At 44.4% G+C, this 19,200-nt stretch overlaps 1 protein-coding gene across 4 annotated transcripts in view; it reads left to right on the top strand.

The window, feature by feature from the left end:
• The window catches only part of FAM110B (family with sequence similarity 110 member B), a 142,450-nt gene that overhangs the window by 87,588 nt on the left and 35,662 nt on the right, over positions 1-19,200 (top strand). The window contains exon 5 of one of the 4 annotated variants that reach the window (XM_042972943.1): positions 5,033-5,202. The exons of the other annotated variants lie outside the window; for them this stretch is intronic. The gene's annotated coding sequence lies outside the window, so the exon portion shown is untranslated. The remainder of the gene's footprint in view (positions 1-5,032; positions 5,203-19,200) is intronic. 4 annotated transcript variants of the gene reach the window in all.

Below are 19,200 nucleotides of genomic sequence, written 5' to 3' on the forward strand. Positions count from 1 at the left end.
GCAGAACATTTTTTTGCCAACACTGTTTTCATCTTGTTCCTTCCCTGCTCCAAAACCCTGTTTTCTCCCAGGTACCCATCGATCAAATTTAAAGTCCAGAGCCTTGCAGCGAAAGCCACCTCTCGGCTGGCCTCTCCACACTTACCCAAAGTCAGGATCTATTACTCTTCTCGTGCGCCCTTCACACCTGGCTCAGCAGAGTTTGTGTGCGTCTTCCTCCCCACAATTCCTTATCAGCGCCTCACTCTCGGAGTCGAGGAGTTCCTTGGAGGCCCATCTCAAAAGTTACCTGTTCCTTAAAAAAGAAAAAAAAAAAAGAAAAAAGCTTTTGTTGAGCAAAATCCAAGACTTTCTACCACTCATTCATTCACCAAGTTTCTTCACAATTTAGTATATACCATGTACATTTACAGGCACAGTCTCGCAGTCATCCTTTGGTGTAAGCATTTGTATGATTCTCAAATGACATGGTAAGTTTCTTTAACAATTTTCTCTTACTGTAAAGAACACAGGCTCTCAACGGTGGCGTCTGAGCCACGGCGGGCATCCATCGGCACCTGCCCTGAAGGGGCACGGGCGGGGCTGAAATCTTAGAGAAGACTTTAGGATGTCCTGCAGCCTCGGTATGCTTCTGTGGACTGACGAGCTTCCTGAAGGGAAATGAAGTCATTTATCAATGCTGGAAGCCCTTCAGGAAAATCACAGTTTCGTTCAACAGCACAGATTGGAGAGCCGTTGTCGGTTCTGAAATGTCCATAATAGAGTGACATCTAAATAGACTTAAGGAAAACACAGTCGAGAGGAAACCACAGCATCTCCACTGGAAGGTAAAACAGACCCACTGACGGCCAGAAACACAAGTAGAAACCCGATCAGAATCCCCCCGTGATTTGTGAGGTCCGGTTCAAGTTTCCCCTCCTGCGTGAAGACTTTGCTGTTTCCTAAATCGTTGTTATTTCAGAACTTACATTACAAGCACTCATAGTCCCTTAGGACCGCGAGTGTCTCTTTCGTGTACTTTCTTCAGTCTCTGCATACATACGGCGTACTTACCGTTACCTGATTTGTGTTACGGTTATGTTTCCTCCGCTTCTTGCTGGCGAATTATATAAGCAATCGGAGGGTAGGAATTATGTTTGAACCCCGTGCCTTAGAATCCAGCACAGAATCTAGCAAACTGTAGACGATCGAGAATAGTTTGTGGACTTGAATAGGACTCAAGGGTTTCCTCTGCGTATAAAGGAAAATCACTGTAGGTCTCCTCTGTCTTTTACAAGTTCTGGTAGCAGCATCCTCTGCAGACACAAGACATGGCAGCAGGAGGGGTTAACGGGACCGGGTGCATCACTTCGCTGAAAGACAAAGACACAGTCTACATGCGGGAAAAGGAAGGAGAAAATGAAGTCAGGAAAAAGAAAGGGGGAAAAAAAAAAGGAAAAGTTGAGTTGTTTGTAGCGAGTTACAGTTGAATGTTACGGTAAGAACTTGAGCTTCAACTTTAAGCTACTCAAACGAGGGAGCAGTGAAGGCATAATTAGCTTTATCAAAAGGCTCTTTAAATCTGGACTCCTCAACTGCATTTAAATAGGGTTTTGTTTACAAAATTTAGTTTAGATACAGTTCTGTTCCTTAGCTCAAAGTCTGTGTTCCCTAGGGACTCAGATTCAGCATTCAAAAGCTCAATTATTTGTGCTTGGCCCCAAGTTCAATAATAGCCTTAATTTGCAATTTGGGGGAGGTACCGCCTCAAAAGACATACATCAGCGCTCATGAAAAATGAGGAATGAGCACAGCCATGCCTACTGTTCACACTCACCCCGGCTTCGCGTTCTGCCTGTGTGTTAATCCATTCATCTTTTCCTTAAAAAAAAAAAAAAAAAATACAGGAATCCACTGCCTAGGGCACCTGGGGATTTAATGGGTATAAGGAACCTTTCCTGCCCCCTGAGACACTGACATTCTCCGTCCTTCTCGTGAAGGGATAAAAACTTTGTGTTTGAAAACTAATTTTGAGAAGGGTGTCCGTTAACTCATCTCGGGGTTGGTTGCAAAGAAAATGCGAAAAGATCGAAGAAAATGATGGATTTTAGGCAGAACAGAAGCCCTGATCACATGCCAGAAGAGAATGGCTAAATCGTGGGTAGCTCAGATCCATGACCTGTGGAAGATTCCAGTACGACTGAACTGTGTATTCGAATCTTTGGTCTATTCTCGTAGATCGTCGCATTGTCTGTGAATGCCAAGGGTCTGTTCTCTGTGTCCTCTGAAACCTCCATGCTATCTTTCCTGAGAGGTGTGTTTGTGACCTAGACCTTGCCGGCTGACATTCATCTCATATAGTGGACGTGCAAAGGAGGAAGTGCAACGCATTGATGGTGTGCACCCCGGTTAACAGACAAACATACTGTTTTCAAGCATCGTTTTGAAGGCAGTTGGCCCATACGTCGTGGCAGAGTTTGAGATTTTAAGTGGTTTTGTAAGATTCTCGTGCTTGCTTTCCATCCAGTGAACCGTGGACTTGAATCCCGTTTTTTGAAAACATGACTTTTCACTGCAAAGCTTAACACCTTTTATACCCTGCCACTCTCCATCTCCCAGGTAGAGAGGGGGCTGCGAGGCTGTTCTTTCCATCTGTTAATGTGGATTACTTTCCAAGAGGTTCCACCGAGGTGCCAGTGGGATATTTATACTTGATTGCTGGAATCATGGTCAATATCCCCACCCAGTAGCCTTAGATCCTAAACTTAGCAAAGGCGTGAGCTCCCATACTGCGATCTCAAGACCCCCTTCTGCACACTGTCTTACAGAGTATATCAGAATGGACATCCCTGGTGAGTCAGGGTCGGCATTGATACGTGACTGTCTTCCCCCATCCCACTGCCTCTTCTGCCTCTGTCTCGGGCTCTGTGTCCTTGCTCCAGAACCCTGGCAGTAGACAGCAAAAACTAAGGGGAGAAGACAGGGCTTCATTTTCTTTTATTCTCCTAGTTTTATTTGTGGTTCATTTCATGCTATACTTTTAAGACCCCCCCCCCTTTCTTTTCTTCATGCAATCAATGAGGAGATCTTAGAAAGCCAATACCCTCATAGATTTAAGATTTTGACCATTGGCTTGTCGCGAACCAGAAAGACGCATGCGTTTGTTGAACTTGAGCCTGAAAAGGTTTTATTCACATTGGGCTTTTAGAGAATGTAATAAATGATCTCAGAATACACCTGGCGTGTTTACTTATAAGGCATTTGAAGGCCGCGTGCATTTCCTCCCCTACCGACGTGTGTTTCTGCACTTTGAACCTTCCCCGGAACTCGTCCCTGTTACGTAACGTGCTGCATTCTGCTTTCGTGTAACTGATTCCTTGCCGCATTCCTTGATGCTGTCCTCTTGCAAATGAGGACCTGCCCGCTGCCCTGCTGTTCATCATGTGACTTTAAGTCTCTCCCTGAAGACACTTTATGCCAAATCTGCAACGTTTGGGGGTTTTCCATCGTATTAATGACACTTGACGTCATGCGTTCACCTTAAATACAACAACCGTCTTTCAAAGCACCATATGATCATTAGACATTTACATCCAGTCGATCTTATGTTTTATGACTGTTGAAACCTGGTTTTGAATCGCTAGCTGAAATGTTCTTCTATTTTAAAGTAATAAGTAGCCATGTCGTTGACAGTTGGCCTCTTACATAAGTAAGACCACCGCGCGCGTCTTAGTATATTTTGTAGAGGGTGCTACCTCTGTTTTAAGCTCACACCTTATTGCTGTGTAAAATACTTCACAAACTGCCCTCTCTGATTTCCGGTCTCCTCACTGGTCAGTAATAGATGGTGATCCTCTAAGACTACGTGTTAAATGCTGCTGTGTTTCCCGGTGAAGACAGTGGGATATTAATGGACAAATAGCTCCATAGCATAGTGACTTACACGATGGTGGCACGAGCGGAAGGTCGTGGAACCGGTGTTGGCCTAGCATTTACTAGGCGCTTTTCAGAGGCCAGTCATCTGGCCTTTATGCATCGTCTCGCTTAATTCTCATAGCCGGCAGTTGTTGGAACGGAGCAGGTAATCAGGGGGCAAGATACAAGCCCATGTTTGGCTGCAGATGCAGCCTTCTTGTACACCTTGCCAAAGCGTGTCAGGAGTGATGGTGTACGTGCCAGATCCCAGACTTTGGAGCTAAATGTTTTCTTCCTATTTAGAAACCATATTCTTTTGGCAGATTAGATCTGCTAAAGGATTCTCTGAACAACAACAACAACAAAACTTGCTGTAGATGCCAACAACAGTTCCCCTCCAGGCTGTGGATTATGTAGTGGCCTCAAAGAGACCCATGCTCTCTGTCACCTCCATCCTTATCCTTAGGGGGAGGGGTCTTGGATGGATCACCCGGCCGTCTGGGACTCGGATCATTGGGCTTTGCTGCCAGCTCTCTGAATGGAGGTTGGCAATTTGCTTTTTTTTTTTTTTTTTCATAGACATATACATTTTACAAAGCGCTTACGCTTTGAGGAACGGGGGGCACTGTCACCTCAACTTTATAGATGAGCAACAGAAGCATAGAAGGAAAGCGACTTGTCAAAGTAACGTGGCTCATAACCGGAAAAGCCGTGCGTGTGAACCCATCTGTCTCCTTCTCCATCACAACTCTGAAACAAGGCCTCTGCCCAGGAGACCTCATTTGCTTATCAGTGGAGTCAATGAATGGGGCTTCTTCAGTGGTTTTCAGCACCGTTCCCTGGAGCACAGACGTTTCCAGGCTGACGGGGCATTGAGATTTGAGGCCCTGCTTTAGCCAAAACCACCGTGTGTCTGTCTGTTTTGCACGCCGATGTTCCACATAACCTTTACTTTAGAGACAACTTCTGCAGCCGACAAAATGCTTTGAAGACTTCCATTCGTATTACATTCTAAGCTCTAGCCTTTAGGGCCCAGCGCCAACTTAATAATCAATGAAATTAATAGAAACACGAGTAAGTTGTCAGGGGTGTGGTTTGGCTTACCAAATCTGATTTGGCTTCCCAAATTAATTTGCAGCTTTCCAACGATGTTTCTGTTGGGTGAGGCCAGCAGGGATCCCCGGAAGCAAAACATCTGATACCCAGCTCAATACCACGTATCTCCTTCAAGCCCTGGTCCTACCTTCTCTGAAGTTTTGCTGCTCTCCTTGTCTGCCCAGGTCTATCTGCGCGCTCCAAAGAGCACAGGTGATTTCAAGTGGCACGTTGGCCCCCACTCACCACTATTCACTGGCTCCCATCACTTACAAGGTCAGGTTCAGGCCGCTTCACTTCAGATGAGATTCCCCATGACGGTCTGTTTACCTCTCCTGCACATCTTCCCCCCGCCCGCCCCTGCCCCCGACACACACACAGGGTTTCCCCGAAGGATCATGAAAGGACTCACAGCCTCTGTGAATAGCAGATTCTTAATGCTCTTGGGCTTGGGTTTTAGACTGTTTTCTGGCTTGGCACTCAGCTTTAGGAGTCTGCCCAGACGTCATCTCTTCCAGGAAGACTTCGTTACCCCTGACTCTACAGTTTACCCCCACGTGCTCCTCTTGGGTGGTTTCGTGGCTCTTACATACTTTATTTCTGCACTGAGATCAAATGTTTCAATTCCAGTGGTATCTTTTTCCCTCTCTAATCTGATCTCCTCAGGGACAGAGCACAGGAATCGGTCATTTTTGTCTCCCTCATGGTTAGTCTAGCACCTGGCTCATGAGAGGGGCCCAATAAATGTTTGCTAAGGTGAAATTAAATGAAAAACTAAATTCCGTTATAGTATATATTTTAAGCGGTGCACAGAATAGCAAAAATGTACTTATTTTATACCTGTTAAAGTATGCGAGGATGATAAATAATTTCATAATTGATTTTAAAGGATAATCACATCTTTCGGTTTTTCCATTAAATCTCATTTTGCTATGTGCATACATATATTCAGTGAGTTTGTACATAACAGTGCATTTCCCCAGTTACCCAGTCACTCCGTAGCTGTCTTCCTTGTTTTCCTGAGCTGATGAATTTCTAGTTGTAGCAAGGCCTAAATGTTTTCAACTCACACATCCAGTTTAGAACTCCGGTGATAAAATGACGTTTCCAGACAGGCTTCCCCATCTTTTGTAGTTCAGTTCTGAATTCAGTGAAATGGTCCTTTTGCCTTCCATAACCCATTGTCTGTATTCTCTTCATTCTTGGAGGAGATTTGAGTAGGGGGGGGATTGTGTTTGCTTCTTTTTATGGGATGCAATGAACACTTAGTTTAATAAACCGAATCGTATGTTCTCCATTTTCCAAACTTGAGAAAGACATGATTGCCAGTTGATTGCGCGCGCTAGAATTTATGTGGAAGTCCCAAGAACACGGAACTCTGCTTCCAAGTTACGCCTGGTGCTTGGCGTGGCCCCATCCTGGATGTGAGGAGGAACAATAAGTTACGAGCATGTTCCAAGGGGAAGCGATATTTTATCCGAAAACCATCAAGGACAGATTTTTCTGCTTTTCATGCTGCCTTTCTGATCGGAGCGTTTACAAGATGAAACCCATGCACCTCAACTTGCTCCCTTGTAAATTTGATCCCTTGTAAATCTGCAACATTTTTCCTTGTTACAACAGTTTTATATTCCCGTGTACATAAATACTGCCTTTGACGGGATCAGAGCTAGTGCCACGAATATGCCTTTAGCGGTCGTGAAAACTCTGCAGTAAGGCGTTGAAGTTTTAGGTGACAATCAAATGGTCCCACAAAGGGCAGGGAGAAGCTGAAATAAAACCTTCACAGATGATTGGTTTTATTTCACATCAACTCTGTGGTCTTAATACTGTCTATCAGTTGCTGCCTTTGTGTATCATCTGCGTGGATCGGTGAACTTCAGTGGGCGAGGCTCATAAAGCATTTCATCGTGTGAAGGTCATCTGTGCCTGAGCTATAATCTCTACAGTTCTGAGAACATTCCAGATCTCTGCCAGCCTTGTCATTTGCACTGGGGATCTGTTTCGATGTTTACTGCTTCTCTTTGGCAGCTGCTTCCCTCAGTGTAGTGCTTAAAACACTGTGCCTTAAATTCGCAGTGATTTAGTTTCACGGTTTGATCTATTTGTGGGTGCCTTAGTTTTAGGAGTTCTGCTTTCCACAAAAAACTAGAATAAAAGCTGAGTCCAAAGACATTACCTTCTACTGCCCAGAGTACATTTCTTTCCCTGGTCATTTTCTTCTGATTAGCATCCATGGCTCTGCTTTGCAGATACTCTATTTGGCATGATAAATAGGTTATGACCGAAATAAAGACAAAAATAATTATGGCAATTTGACAACACATCCACTGGGTGGGAGAAAGCCATAAACATCCTGACATTGTAATGATTTGATACAGATAATTTGAGAAATAGATATACTATGGGTGTGCATTGATAAGTTTTGCTTCAAAGCTGGCTATTCGTATTGAAAGTTCACATAGTCCTTCTTTATTTTTACATCAGGCAGTCACCTTTTAGGAGAAAGCGTTTCATAGAAGTAAAATACCACCAAAACTAACCGCTACATTAAAAACATATTTTTGCCGTGATGGCATCTTTTAGGACATTTTATTTACACGTTCAAAGTACAGTTTCTGTGTTTCTCCCCCAATGTGCTGTTACCTTAGCAAGATTCAGAAGACCTTCAATTGATTAGTTTGATTCAAAATAAAGTCTAAGGTATCTGTGTACACTTTTGGAGAGTTCCTTTGAGAATCTCTTGTGTTTTCATCTCATCATTTGGAAGATTGACCTGCGTTTTTCCCAAGGCCTCGTAAGAGACCCTGCCTCAATTTTAATATTAACAATCTGATAACATCCATGGTAATGACATGTAGCCGCTGACATTTGTTGGATGCTTGCTAGACTCGTGGCCCCACTTTAAGCATTAACCTGGATTTTCCCCCTTCATCTTCACAGTATGCCCTTGGTACAGGGGAGGAAACTGCAGGACGCAACTGCTGTCCTCGTGGGACCACTCTCTGCGGGGGGGCAGCCGTGCATTATAGGTGTGGCCTTGCCTTCACCCGTCTAGTGAATCCTTGACCGTACAACCTCTGTAATGGGCCAAAAGTTAATGCCACTCCAGAAGGCGGACCCTGTAAGACAAAAGAGAAGGCCATTTTCATGTTCCTCTCGCCACCCAGAATTACATTTGAAGCAAAGCAGAATGAGAACATTTCCTTTGGGAAAAAAAATCCCCTTGAAGAAGACACCCTTATTCAGGAAGTTGTGATCGTTCATTTCCGGGTTACGGAGCGTCTCCCGCACTTGTCTTCCGTGTCTTTGGAAACCATGCTTTCTGCCCGATCCTTCTGACGATCCCCTGGTCAGTTGTCACAAGTCAGTTGTCCAGCGGGGCTCACGAAGCCCCTGCTGGACAGCAACCGCTCTCTGCGCTTCATCTACGTGAAGGGTGCCGCACCTGTTGGGCGCAGCCCCTCCTCTGTCGGGATTCCACGTTGGACTCTTCCAGCCAGGGGTCTGTAACCCAGAGCATGAATTAAAGTGAAATCCGTGGGTGCCTTTGTCACCACCATACCTCCCCCAGAGCCCATGCCGATGGCCGTCGCCATTAAGCTTAGGTAACTTGTAAACATGAATGCCACGTGAATTCTCATGAAAACAAATAACCTAGCAAAAATCATAGCTGGCAGTGACCCTGAAAACCCCAAATGCAGATCTCCCTTCTCCCCATGCGGTCGCTGGGTTATAGGGAATGTGTGAACCGATCTCTCCTTGGCAGAGCAGCCCGTTACCATGGAAACGCACTTACTAGTTTCTAAGCCCTTCTGGCTAGTTCCAGGAACATTAACTCTATACTAGTCCTAAAAAAATAAACCAAAGGTTCATAGCTGGCTTTTGAATATGCATCATTATTGGAGGAAAAGCTTTCATTTCAAATTCCAAATAGACTCTCCATCTGAGGGGTATTGCAATTTCTCTTATTAATAAAAATGCTTCTCATAAGCCGAGTAACCACCGCTAGGAGGTCGATGTTCTCCGGCCACTAACTAAGCCTTCTTTTTCCCGTATCATAGTTTGGGTTTGGCGTCGGAGTCATCTGGGAGAACATAATTTTATTTTGTCATACTTTGCTGTTTATGTACTATTTTTGTCTCTTAAATCTCAGCTTCCTTATGGAGACACGCTATATTTATCAAGCGTACTGTCCCTGCACAGACAAGATAAGTGACTGTTCACTTTTCCCCGTCGACAGTAGCTTTTGTGCGTGGTGTCTACACGCCTGCTAACTCGTTAGTTTAAAAGTGGGAATAGGGGCACCTGGGCAGCTCCGTGAGTTGAGCATCGGGCTCTGAGCTGACAGCACGGAGCCTGCTTGGGATCCTCTCTTTCTCTATCCCTCTGCCCTTCCCCTGCTCACTCGCTGTCTCTCTCTCTCAAAATAAATTTAAAAAAAAAAGTGAGAATAGAATCTAAAGGAATGTACAGAAATATTCAAGTTGATAGTCATTAATTGGGGTATATTAAATATTTAAATGTAGTTTTTAAAAGTGAATACTTACATTCCAAAAAATTGAACACAAGGAATTTCAGCATGTAAATCTCTTCAGTAAACTCCGAGGAAAGTTTCTGTCTTCGTTCTGGTTGTTAAGTTCATTCGGGTCCGATCCTCTGGTCTCCCTGGGCGGATTTAGTTGTCGTCTAGATGTTTAAGTGTGTATAGATATGAATACCGTACTGATATATTATGCGCACACACACGTATCCAACCTCACTGCCGAGTATATCGGCAGAGTATATCTTTCAGAGTATATCTCGTCTGTTTCCTGTGTACTTTTCATAATATTTCCTAAGTGTGTTTTGTGTTTTCTCATGGAGCCTATGGCCTTACACGCGAGTGGGCCGAACGAAGGCTCTGTGTTTTGTGTGCTGCGTTTCCAGTTTTGAAAATTTTCATTGATTCCTGTCCGTCTCTTCATTTTCTCTCCTACCACCTGATTGCTAAGCATTCGAGATATCAGCCTTTTGTTCCTGCGTCCTACTCCCATTTGGGGAATCCGTGCACGGTTTGCTCCGCCAGAGTGCCGTGTCAGTGCCATCCGCTCAGCTTTTCTTTTCCCCACTCCCCAATCTCTGTCCCTTTCTTTTCTGTTGTCATGTAGATTCTAGAAATCTCATGGAAGCCAGGGATTCTGTTCCTCTAGTTCTCTGTACTATCCAGCCCATGTACATTCCCAAGCTCTAGATACTGAAATAGCACGCCCTAAATTTCGTTCGGTGTTTCCTCCTATCCTTTGGGAAAAAAAACAATCGTTAATTCAATTTAGGGTCCTTGAAGTTATTCCCACAGGATGTGTTCTGAAGGAGGATGGACTCCTTCGAAGAGCAGCATACAAGTTGTTAGGTTTTGGTCCCCTTCTCAGTGGAATACATTTCACATATTAGTCGGCCAGCGCTGCCATAACAAAGTAGCACAGACTGAGTGGCTACAGCGACGGAAATGTATTCCCTGTCTGTTCTGGAAACAGAGACGTCTGGGTGAAGGTGTCCGGGGCTCGTTCCCTTTTCCCTGCCTCTCCCCCAGGTTCTGGTGGTCCGCCATCCTTGGCAATTTCTGGTGGCAATCTTTGGTACTGCTTGGCTTGTAGAAGCGTCACCCTGATCTCTGCCTGTATATTCACACGGCATTCTCCCTGTGTGTGTCTGTGTTCAGATCTCCCCATTTTTATAAGGACCCCAATCGTATTGCGCTCAGGCCCACCTTGTTCCAGTATCACCTCGTTTTCGCTAATTACATCAGCGCACCTTTATTTCCAAACAGGGTCACATTCTTTGTTACTGAGGAGTAGGAGGGACTTCGCCGTATGAGTTTTAGAGGGACCCGATTCAACCCCTAGCTCATATCATTACAACAAAATTTGTTTTATATCCTGAGTCTACTCCGTGGTTTTACAACAGGTAGATCTTGTGTCTGGATCGCAGTACAAATCAAACACAGTTGGTGTGGGTGCTTTTAACAAATGAAGTCGTGAGCGTTTACGCCTTGGCCAGCTCTGCTTGGCACTCTGATCGTTCATATACTTGGAGGGTCCATTCATTCCTAATCATACTAGCTCAACCTCATTTGAAAAATAAACAAACTGTGTCTAAATTTGTGCCAGCGATCGTTACCCCCCCCCCCACATGACAGTGAGATCGTTCAACGTCACTGTAACCTTTTCATCAGATGATGGTTCCATTTTAATCCAAAAATAACCAGGACCATATGAATATTTACTGAGAGTAAACCACGGTATATTATTAATGAGAGCCGTATTGATTTCCAACCTCGATGAACTCACTTCCCCCGAAACCTCATGTTCTTCATGTTTCAAGAATTAGTTTCTTGATCGTGCTCGACTACACTGTCATTTAATCACAGGGGATTTGAAAGCATTGGATATACACCTACAGGTCTTAAACCTTAATTTAAAATTTTTCTTACATAAGTCACCAGCCAATGAGAGGGCCAGGTTCTCAGTGGCAGATGGCATCCAGTGGCTCACCATTGGCACTCTTGGTACCCGTTTCCTTGAAGCTGCGAGTCTGTGCCCTCCAGCCATGTGGCAGTTGTCGCTGCCAGTTGGAGTCCCAGGGCACAGGCTTCACGCGCCCCCCCAAGGGGAGACACTAAAGCGGCAAGCTGGAGCTCTAGCATCCACCAACTTCTATTTATTCTATTTAAATGGCGCTCGGGCCCTACATCTAAAACTCGAAAGGCAAGGAAATCTTCAGTATTAATGCTGCTTTTAGTTATCTTTCTGGACCGTCACATCTGCTTTTCCCTTCGTTCAGCAATGCTAGCTTATTCACCAACACTTTTCAGGAATGTGTTTACATGAAAGCACAGCCAGGATGTCAGAAGACCCAGATTGCAGATAACTTTGCACTGCTTCAGTGGCATTCAGAGTGAGTCACCCTGCCTCAGTCACGGAAAGAGGGGCTCTGATTGACAGAACTTGGAAAAGACGATACGGAGCAACAAATGGATATTCCCACGAATCAATCCACTTCTGTTTTAGAGCCAAAATTGGGAAATTATCTATTCGCAGCATACCAATTTCTGATTATGTAATTTGATTTTCATCCTAGAGGTTTACCACTGTTTATATAATTTGATCTCCAATAAAATACAGCTTTCTCCTGTCTGACCCTGGGTTCAGAGTATATCTAAATAAACTGTTTAAGAATATATATATTTTTTAATGTAGCCAGCTCCTTTAAACCAGAATACATGAGTTCTAATGATGGAAAGAAATTTATCTGGGCAAGTGTTAGTACAAAGCTACTTACGTTTTTGCAGAAACGAGTTGATTTCCAAGGTCGTAACAACATATTTCACTCTCAGCCCCCAAGTGGGGTTCACGTCATACCTGCACACAAGCCCACTGCCTTCTCGCACGTACGACTCCTCATGTCTTAGCCGTGCCATTACCCAGGATGGATACTGGTCACCCAGGCTAGAAACTTCAAAACCAGTAAAGGGATTTGAAAGAAGAGTGACATGATGAGACTCGTGCTTTAGAAAAGCCTGTCGTCGTCTTTCCGTGTGCAATATTATAGAGTATAGTGCATCTTAAAAAGAAGACCTATTGAATGAAATAAGGCAATAAAAGGGTTGAATATATACCTGAGGGTCTTATGCCTTAATTTTAAATTTTTCTTATTTTGTCTAAGGCAGGTTTCAGTTCTCAAAATTAATTAAACTTTGTAAGGGGATACAGAGAACGGTTTGTACAGCTGACCCAATTAATGCAGTATATAGAGTCCTGCCGTGTATTTCTATACGCAAGTACCCGTGTTACGTCCCGAACATTTCAATCAGTCTTGATAGTAAACTGCACGGGTGCAGTTCCCCATGTCCCCATCATTTTCACTACTTTGACTCCTTCCAGGAGCCATAAGAGGACAAAAATGAGTCATAACAGTTTTATTTTCCCAGCACATTCTGTCTCCTTACCTGACACTTACCAGCCTTTCCTTGAAGCGTCCCTAGTGCCCCGCTCATAATTCTACTAGATGGCATATCACCCTCTAATGTAGTTGTCTGGTTGCCTTGCCCAGCTAGAGCCCAGTGTGTCAAGAGCAGGGACTGTGTCATTCTTTGACTCACTTCTCATCACCCAGCGCTGGGTTTACTACTCAATATGTGTTTGCAAAATGAACGAATAAAGGAGGAAGACAACGATGTCTTGAGCCTCCAGCCGGCTCCTTAATCTTTGCTTCTCTGCATACTTCTATTTCACGCTTTGATTTTTCCCAGGATTAGTCTTTCGAGGTTTAACCTGTCTACTTAAGAAACATACTGATCGGCTCAGATGTTTCCTGGTTGTACAGAATCTTGTGGTTAGACAGGGACACTATGGTTCCACCTGTTTTTCTCCAAGAATTGCAGCAAAGCCTTGGCAACCGCGTGAGCATGCGACAGGTTTTAAGAAAGTCTAATAAAGAAGGGGCGCCTGGGTGGCTCAGTTGGTTAAGTGTCCGACTTCGGTTCAGGTCATGATCTCCCAGTTCGTGAGTTCGAGCCCCAGGTCGGGATCTGTGCTGACAGCTCAGAGCCTAGGGCCTGCTTCGGATTCTGTGTCTCCCTCTCTCTCTGCCCCTCCCCTGCTCACACTCTGTCTCTGTCTCTCTCAAAACTAGATAAACATTAAAAAATTTTTTTCTAAAACGGAAGTCTGGTAAAGAAGATTGCAGAACACCTGAGAGCAAGCTGGGTTCTAGGACTAAGTAGAAAATCATCTATTGAAACTACAAATAAAAATGAAATGTAAACCTATCTTTTTACATACAGGCCATTTTCTTCCTCATCCTCTTTGCACCTGGGAGGGGGAAGACCACAGGGCAGAGTGAGACTAGATTAAAAGATAGTGATCGTAGGCTTTTTTTTATAACGTGTAAAATTGATTCTCACTGTTCAAAGTCAACCTGCAGTAACTTGCTTGCAGTCTTCTGTGCTGTAATGCGGTACCTACTTGCTTTTGAAATAATTACTCCCCACAGTTTTTCTACGGATATTCTTTACTTTGGTGTTACCGTTACATATTTTCCAAAAATTCGTATCTGATTGCCTTTTTCACTCTTCTTTAAATATTGGAAATTACGGTTTTATATGCAAATAAAACCAATCAAAATAAAAGCACATTGTATGAAGTTATATTCCAAAAAGTTTCTCAGACGACTTGGCTCGGCGATTTCTTAAAGGCTAGAAAAACACTTTATTAATGGAGGAAACCAAAGTCTGTCTAAAATGGCTTTGGCCTCCATGTTACCTAAGGTTGAAGAACAAGGTCTAGAGCTGGAAACACCTGGGTTTCATTATAGCCCTACCACCAGTTAGGGGAGTGATCTTGGCAAGCCAGGAAACTTCTGTAAGCCTCTGTTTCCTAAGGTTTGATGTATTAAATGGGAATTTGGATGTAAAATACTTAGTATACCGTGTTATTCTGTTATTATTTTGATGGGCCAATTTTCATTGCGTTGAAAGGGTTGAACTGTGTTTCAGTGTTTCATTTTTTCCAGTACTCAAGTGTCATTTCAACTCCAAGCGTGTACGCAAAGCTTGGGAATTTGGTGATTGCCCCAGCACAAACAAATGCGAAATAGTTGTAGGCCATGGAGTTAGAATAAAACTGTCTAGTGGACTGGAATTGTGCCCAGTCTTTTCTCTTTCCTTTACGTGGTTGCAGTCTACATGAGTTTCAGTCACGCCGTTTAGTTCATAAAAACAGTTACCCCACACCACAGTTCAGATTTGAGTTCTCATTAGTGTGCTGACCATAATTGCATAAAGAGCGAACTTCATAGCCAGCCCTTCAGGCCACAGATCACTACAGAAATAGCAGGTGCTCCTTCTGGCGAATGTCACAGTCATGTCACTTCCTTCAGAGTCACTGCTCATCGAGCGTCTGCCGACATCTGTGGGTGTAGTTGCAGTGCCCCCTTGTATCCTGGTAATATCTCGCGACATTTTATGAAAGTGGATACTTAAAAAGGCAAATTGGCCAAGCCGGGATGGGAGCGCCGCAGAGCAATGACATTGGCATCAAAGGGACACAGAAGAAAGAGTTCCGTGGGGACTGTTGACCCTGCGTTGTTTGAGAGACTTCCAGATGTGCAGTGAGAGCTGATGCTTACCGCGTCAGTGAGGGAAGCGGATGTGACCAGGTTGAAGATGTCCCAGAGGAAGTGGGGGACTTCCTGTTAAAGCGACTTCCTGTTAAAGCGGTTTTCGGGGATATGCATGGCATCGAAAGCACAAAGGATTAAATGGTGGGAGCAGTGTGACGGTTCACCAAGGCGTAGAAAAGATGCTCAACTTCATTCCTGTTGGGTGAGGTGGAGAAGGCAACAAGCGTTGATCGTTTGGGTCACTCTTGCTAAATTCCCACAAGAAATTAAAAATTCTCAATGTGTTTATGTTGTCGATTATAGTGTTTTCAATTGTAGCGTTCATTTCCCTACACATTTATAACTGACAAGAAGCAAGTTTTCAAGGTTTTGACAAGAAACTGTAGAGACCACAGAGCCTTCATAATTTTTGCCCTTGTTTTAGTAAGTACCCACTGCATGGTTTCAGCCTATAAGGTTCTTTTTTTCTTTTTTTTTTTTTTAAGTTTATGTATTTATTTTGAAAGGTGGGGGAGAATGGGAGTGGGGGAGGAGCAGAGAGAGAGGGAGACAGAGAGAATCCCAAGCAGGCTCTGCACTGTCAGAGCAGAGCCCAGTGGGGGGCTCAAACCCACGAACCCTGAAATCATGACCTAAGCTGAAACCAAGAGTTGGATGCTTAACTGACTGAGCCACCCAGTTGCCCCTGAGGTTCTTTTTCTAGCCATAACCTTGAAAAAGTGAGGGCCATCTGCAGTGAAAAATAGTCAAAACAAATCCTATTGCCGTATGGATTTTCCATTACTGAAAAATTAGCTCACATACCCTCTTTAATGTCATGATTCTCAATTACTGTCCTCGCCTTTTAAAGGCAGTTCATCTAGTAACAGATGCCTTACTGATCGTAGACCTTTTTCTGACTTCTCAATATCGGTTATTTTGAATTTTCAGAAAGGCCAGAAATTAAATATTCGAAGACTCCTACTTTTGTGGTGCTCTTAGTGAAATATTTTTGCACAACGAAAGTGGTTTGTTTCTTTGTTTTCATCATAAAAGAAGGCCCCGCTGCTATGTTTCGCAGGCAAACAGGCAGATCACTGCATTATACGTAGCAAGTTTTAGTGACAGTTCTGTCGTGATTACTAGATTTCCCGTTCATATCTGCAGTCTCTTGAGGGGTGAGAAATGTAATCTTGTTTGCTAGCTTAAGTCACCAAGCGGAGGGGATTTGTTGTGTATCTCATGCTAATGCATGCAGATCGTTTTGATTTGAAGACCTCTAAAATAATTAAACCTGTCTTGTATCATTCAACCTTGTAATAATTGCCTGTAATTTAAAACCTCCAAATTGGTTGGTTTTGAAAGATGTTAGTATAATGAATAATAATAAGGGCCTCTGGGTTATCTTTAATGTCTTGTGCTGTGGTCTGTGAGTATAGCAAGGAGATGAAATGCTTTTGTTCTTTTCGGGACCTGCCCCCTTTATGTACATGAATTTGCACATGGCTGTTTATCATGTAATTTATCCTGTCATATTTATCAGCTCTATAAAAATTTTTTTTTTCTTACTCCAGAACATTTGTTTCCTGAATCTGAGGTGGAGATGCCATGACGTACAATGAGAAGGTGACAGACATAATAAAGAAGGGGGTCTGGGGCGCCTGGGTGGCTCCGTCGGTTAAGCACCTTGATTTTGGCTCAGGTCATGATCTCGGGGTCATGGGCTCAAGCCCCGCATCGGCCTCCGTGCTGCTAGCGTGGAACCACTTGGGATTCTCTCTCTCCCTCACTCCCGCATGCTCTCTTTCTCTCCCTCAAAGTAAATGATTAAGCATTAAACATAAAGAAGGGTCAGAAATGGTGATTTTGAAGATCCTTCGCTAATTCTCAAATTCCAGTTATTTTCTTTGACTTCCATCTGTAAAAAGGGAAATTCCTGCAGCAGGACAATGAGTAAGGCACAAACCTGAGGCAACAGTGACATAGGTGAGACCTTCAGCAATCCTCGTAGGCCCACAGAAGGCCACCCCGAGCCCCTCCGGGACAGGCCTGCACTTCAGACTCGGTCTAAAACGTTACAGAAAGCCTCTCCGTTGGCTCAGATCCCACGGGAGGCTTTCTAGCACCTTTAAGAAAATGGGTGACTTGGAATTCGGTGCTATTTCTCATTAGCCTCCTGGCCAGTGGTGTCCCCCACTCAGGGACACCGGGCGTCACAGCCCGGGCCTCCTGACTGCAGCCCGCTGCCCCTGATGGCCAAGAGGCCAGCCTGCGGTGCCACAGCCCTGCCCTCCCTCCCCACCCCCTCCTCTGGCAGCTGCAAATTCCCACCCTCCCTGGTTTGGCTTCTAGTGGTTCATGTCCTCGCTCAGACCATGCCTTCTGCAGGAATGCCTGCCCCTCTCCCACTCCGTCACTGTCACTCTGTCACTCTGTGAACCACAGATAGTGATAAGGAATTCTTTCCTTCCTTCCCCAAAAACTTTATTACTTCTTTGCCTTCATTACCTTCCTCCGGAAGTAATTTATTCTTAGCCACCATGACACCTCCTGTTTGGGTGTGTGTGTGGGGGGGGGGGGGTGGTGCCTGTTATGCACCAATGCACTTGACACGAGTGATGTCGACCCACCCAGCAGCCCTGTTCAGCCCTGTTACCGACTCTGATAGATGAGGAAACGACCACCTCGCTCCGGAAGTCACCAGTAATTAGGAAATTTGGATTGAAATACTTGCTCTCTCATATAGCATGTCACACATTGTGTGGTTGTGTGCCTGCTTCATTTTTTTCTTCCCCGCTAGACTGTGAGGTTCTCTGTCTTAATCGACTTATCACTTCTACCTCAGCCCTAAACATTTAGCACCACCACCCTTGGCCCAAGGTCCTTGTTCCATGAATAAAGTTTATTGGAGGACCAGATGAGTGATCGAAAGTTTGAATCCACTCCCGGGTAGCCACAGGGTAAGAATAAAGACTAAAATCCAGTTTTATAAACGGAACATCGTATTTGCGGGAATATTTTTCGGCTGTACGTATCTGGCCATGGTGAGAGTCTACGTAAACAGAACTCTTAGAGTCTCTAGGGCTGAGTTTACTCGTTTGGCCTCAAACAAAGGCACAGAAGCTATTTCGATGAAGGGCCCTGAAACATGGGAGTTTAGTTTTTCCACAGCGCTAACTCTGTGTAGGCCCCCTTTCTGGTTACTGGCCAGGCTGCATGTGAAGGGCAGTTTGGGGAGGGGGGCTTGTCTAGAGTTCCTCATACGTCAGCCCAGCCACACGTGGAAGATCCCAGACGATCCCACACAGTGGCAAGGTGCCCGGGACACTGATGGAGAATCCAGAGGGCCAGCAGGCATGCCCCCTGCCATCAGAAAAGCAGAAGGTTGTGGGATTGCCAGAGTGGCCATCTGAGCCAGCGCCATCCCGCCTGCCATGATTGGTGACCCTTCAACTAAATAACACCCTAGTGCCCTCGAGTCATTAATCTGTCCTTTTTTGCAATTCATTTACTGTGGAAGTGAGTCTGGCCTGGAGAGAACAGTCTACTGTAACGTATTCAGTCTACTCATTCGAAGGCTGTAGTGAGTGGCTCAGAGACAAGGCCGAACAGAAAAGTTGGGAACCTCGTGCCTTCCATGTTTATTCTGATTGTTCTTCTCTTCCACGGTTATCGACTAAAGCACAGAAGGGACGGTAGTCCTGAGAAACTGAGCTGTGGGGTTCCCAGAGGCCTGAAGTTTCCATCCAACAGAAGTAATCCAAGATTTGGGGCTAGCGGGAATTAAACTTGCTACCTACTTCATAGCCATTGTTTACATTTGGGCTGGTTACAATTATTTATTCTAGAAACTCTTCAAGGCAGATGATCGTATCGTCATACTCATTTGTTTGGACGAGGAAATGTACTTATCAGTCTGTTTGCCCCAAACCAGAAAGTACTACCAACTGCTATGATTAGAAAAAGGAAAAAAGGAATCTGTTGGTTTATTGATGAAGTTTATTGCTGACATTATTGTGCATTTTAATTAGGAGAGAAAAAAGAAAGGAACTGGTTACAATGATTAAAACT

This window comes from Panthera tigris, chromosome F2, assembly GCF_018350195.1.
Source record: "Panthera tigris isolate Pti1 chromosome F2, P.tigris_Pti1_mat1.1, whole genome shotgun sequence".
In the NCBI taxonomy this organism is placed as follows: domain Eukaryota; kingdom Metazoa; phylum Chordata; class Mammalia; order Carnivora; family Felidae; genus Panthera; species Panthera tigris.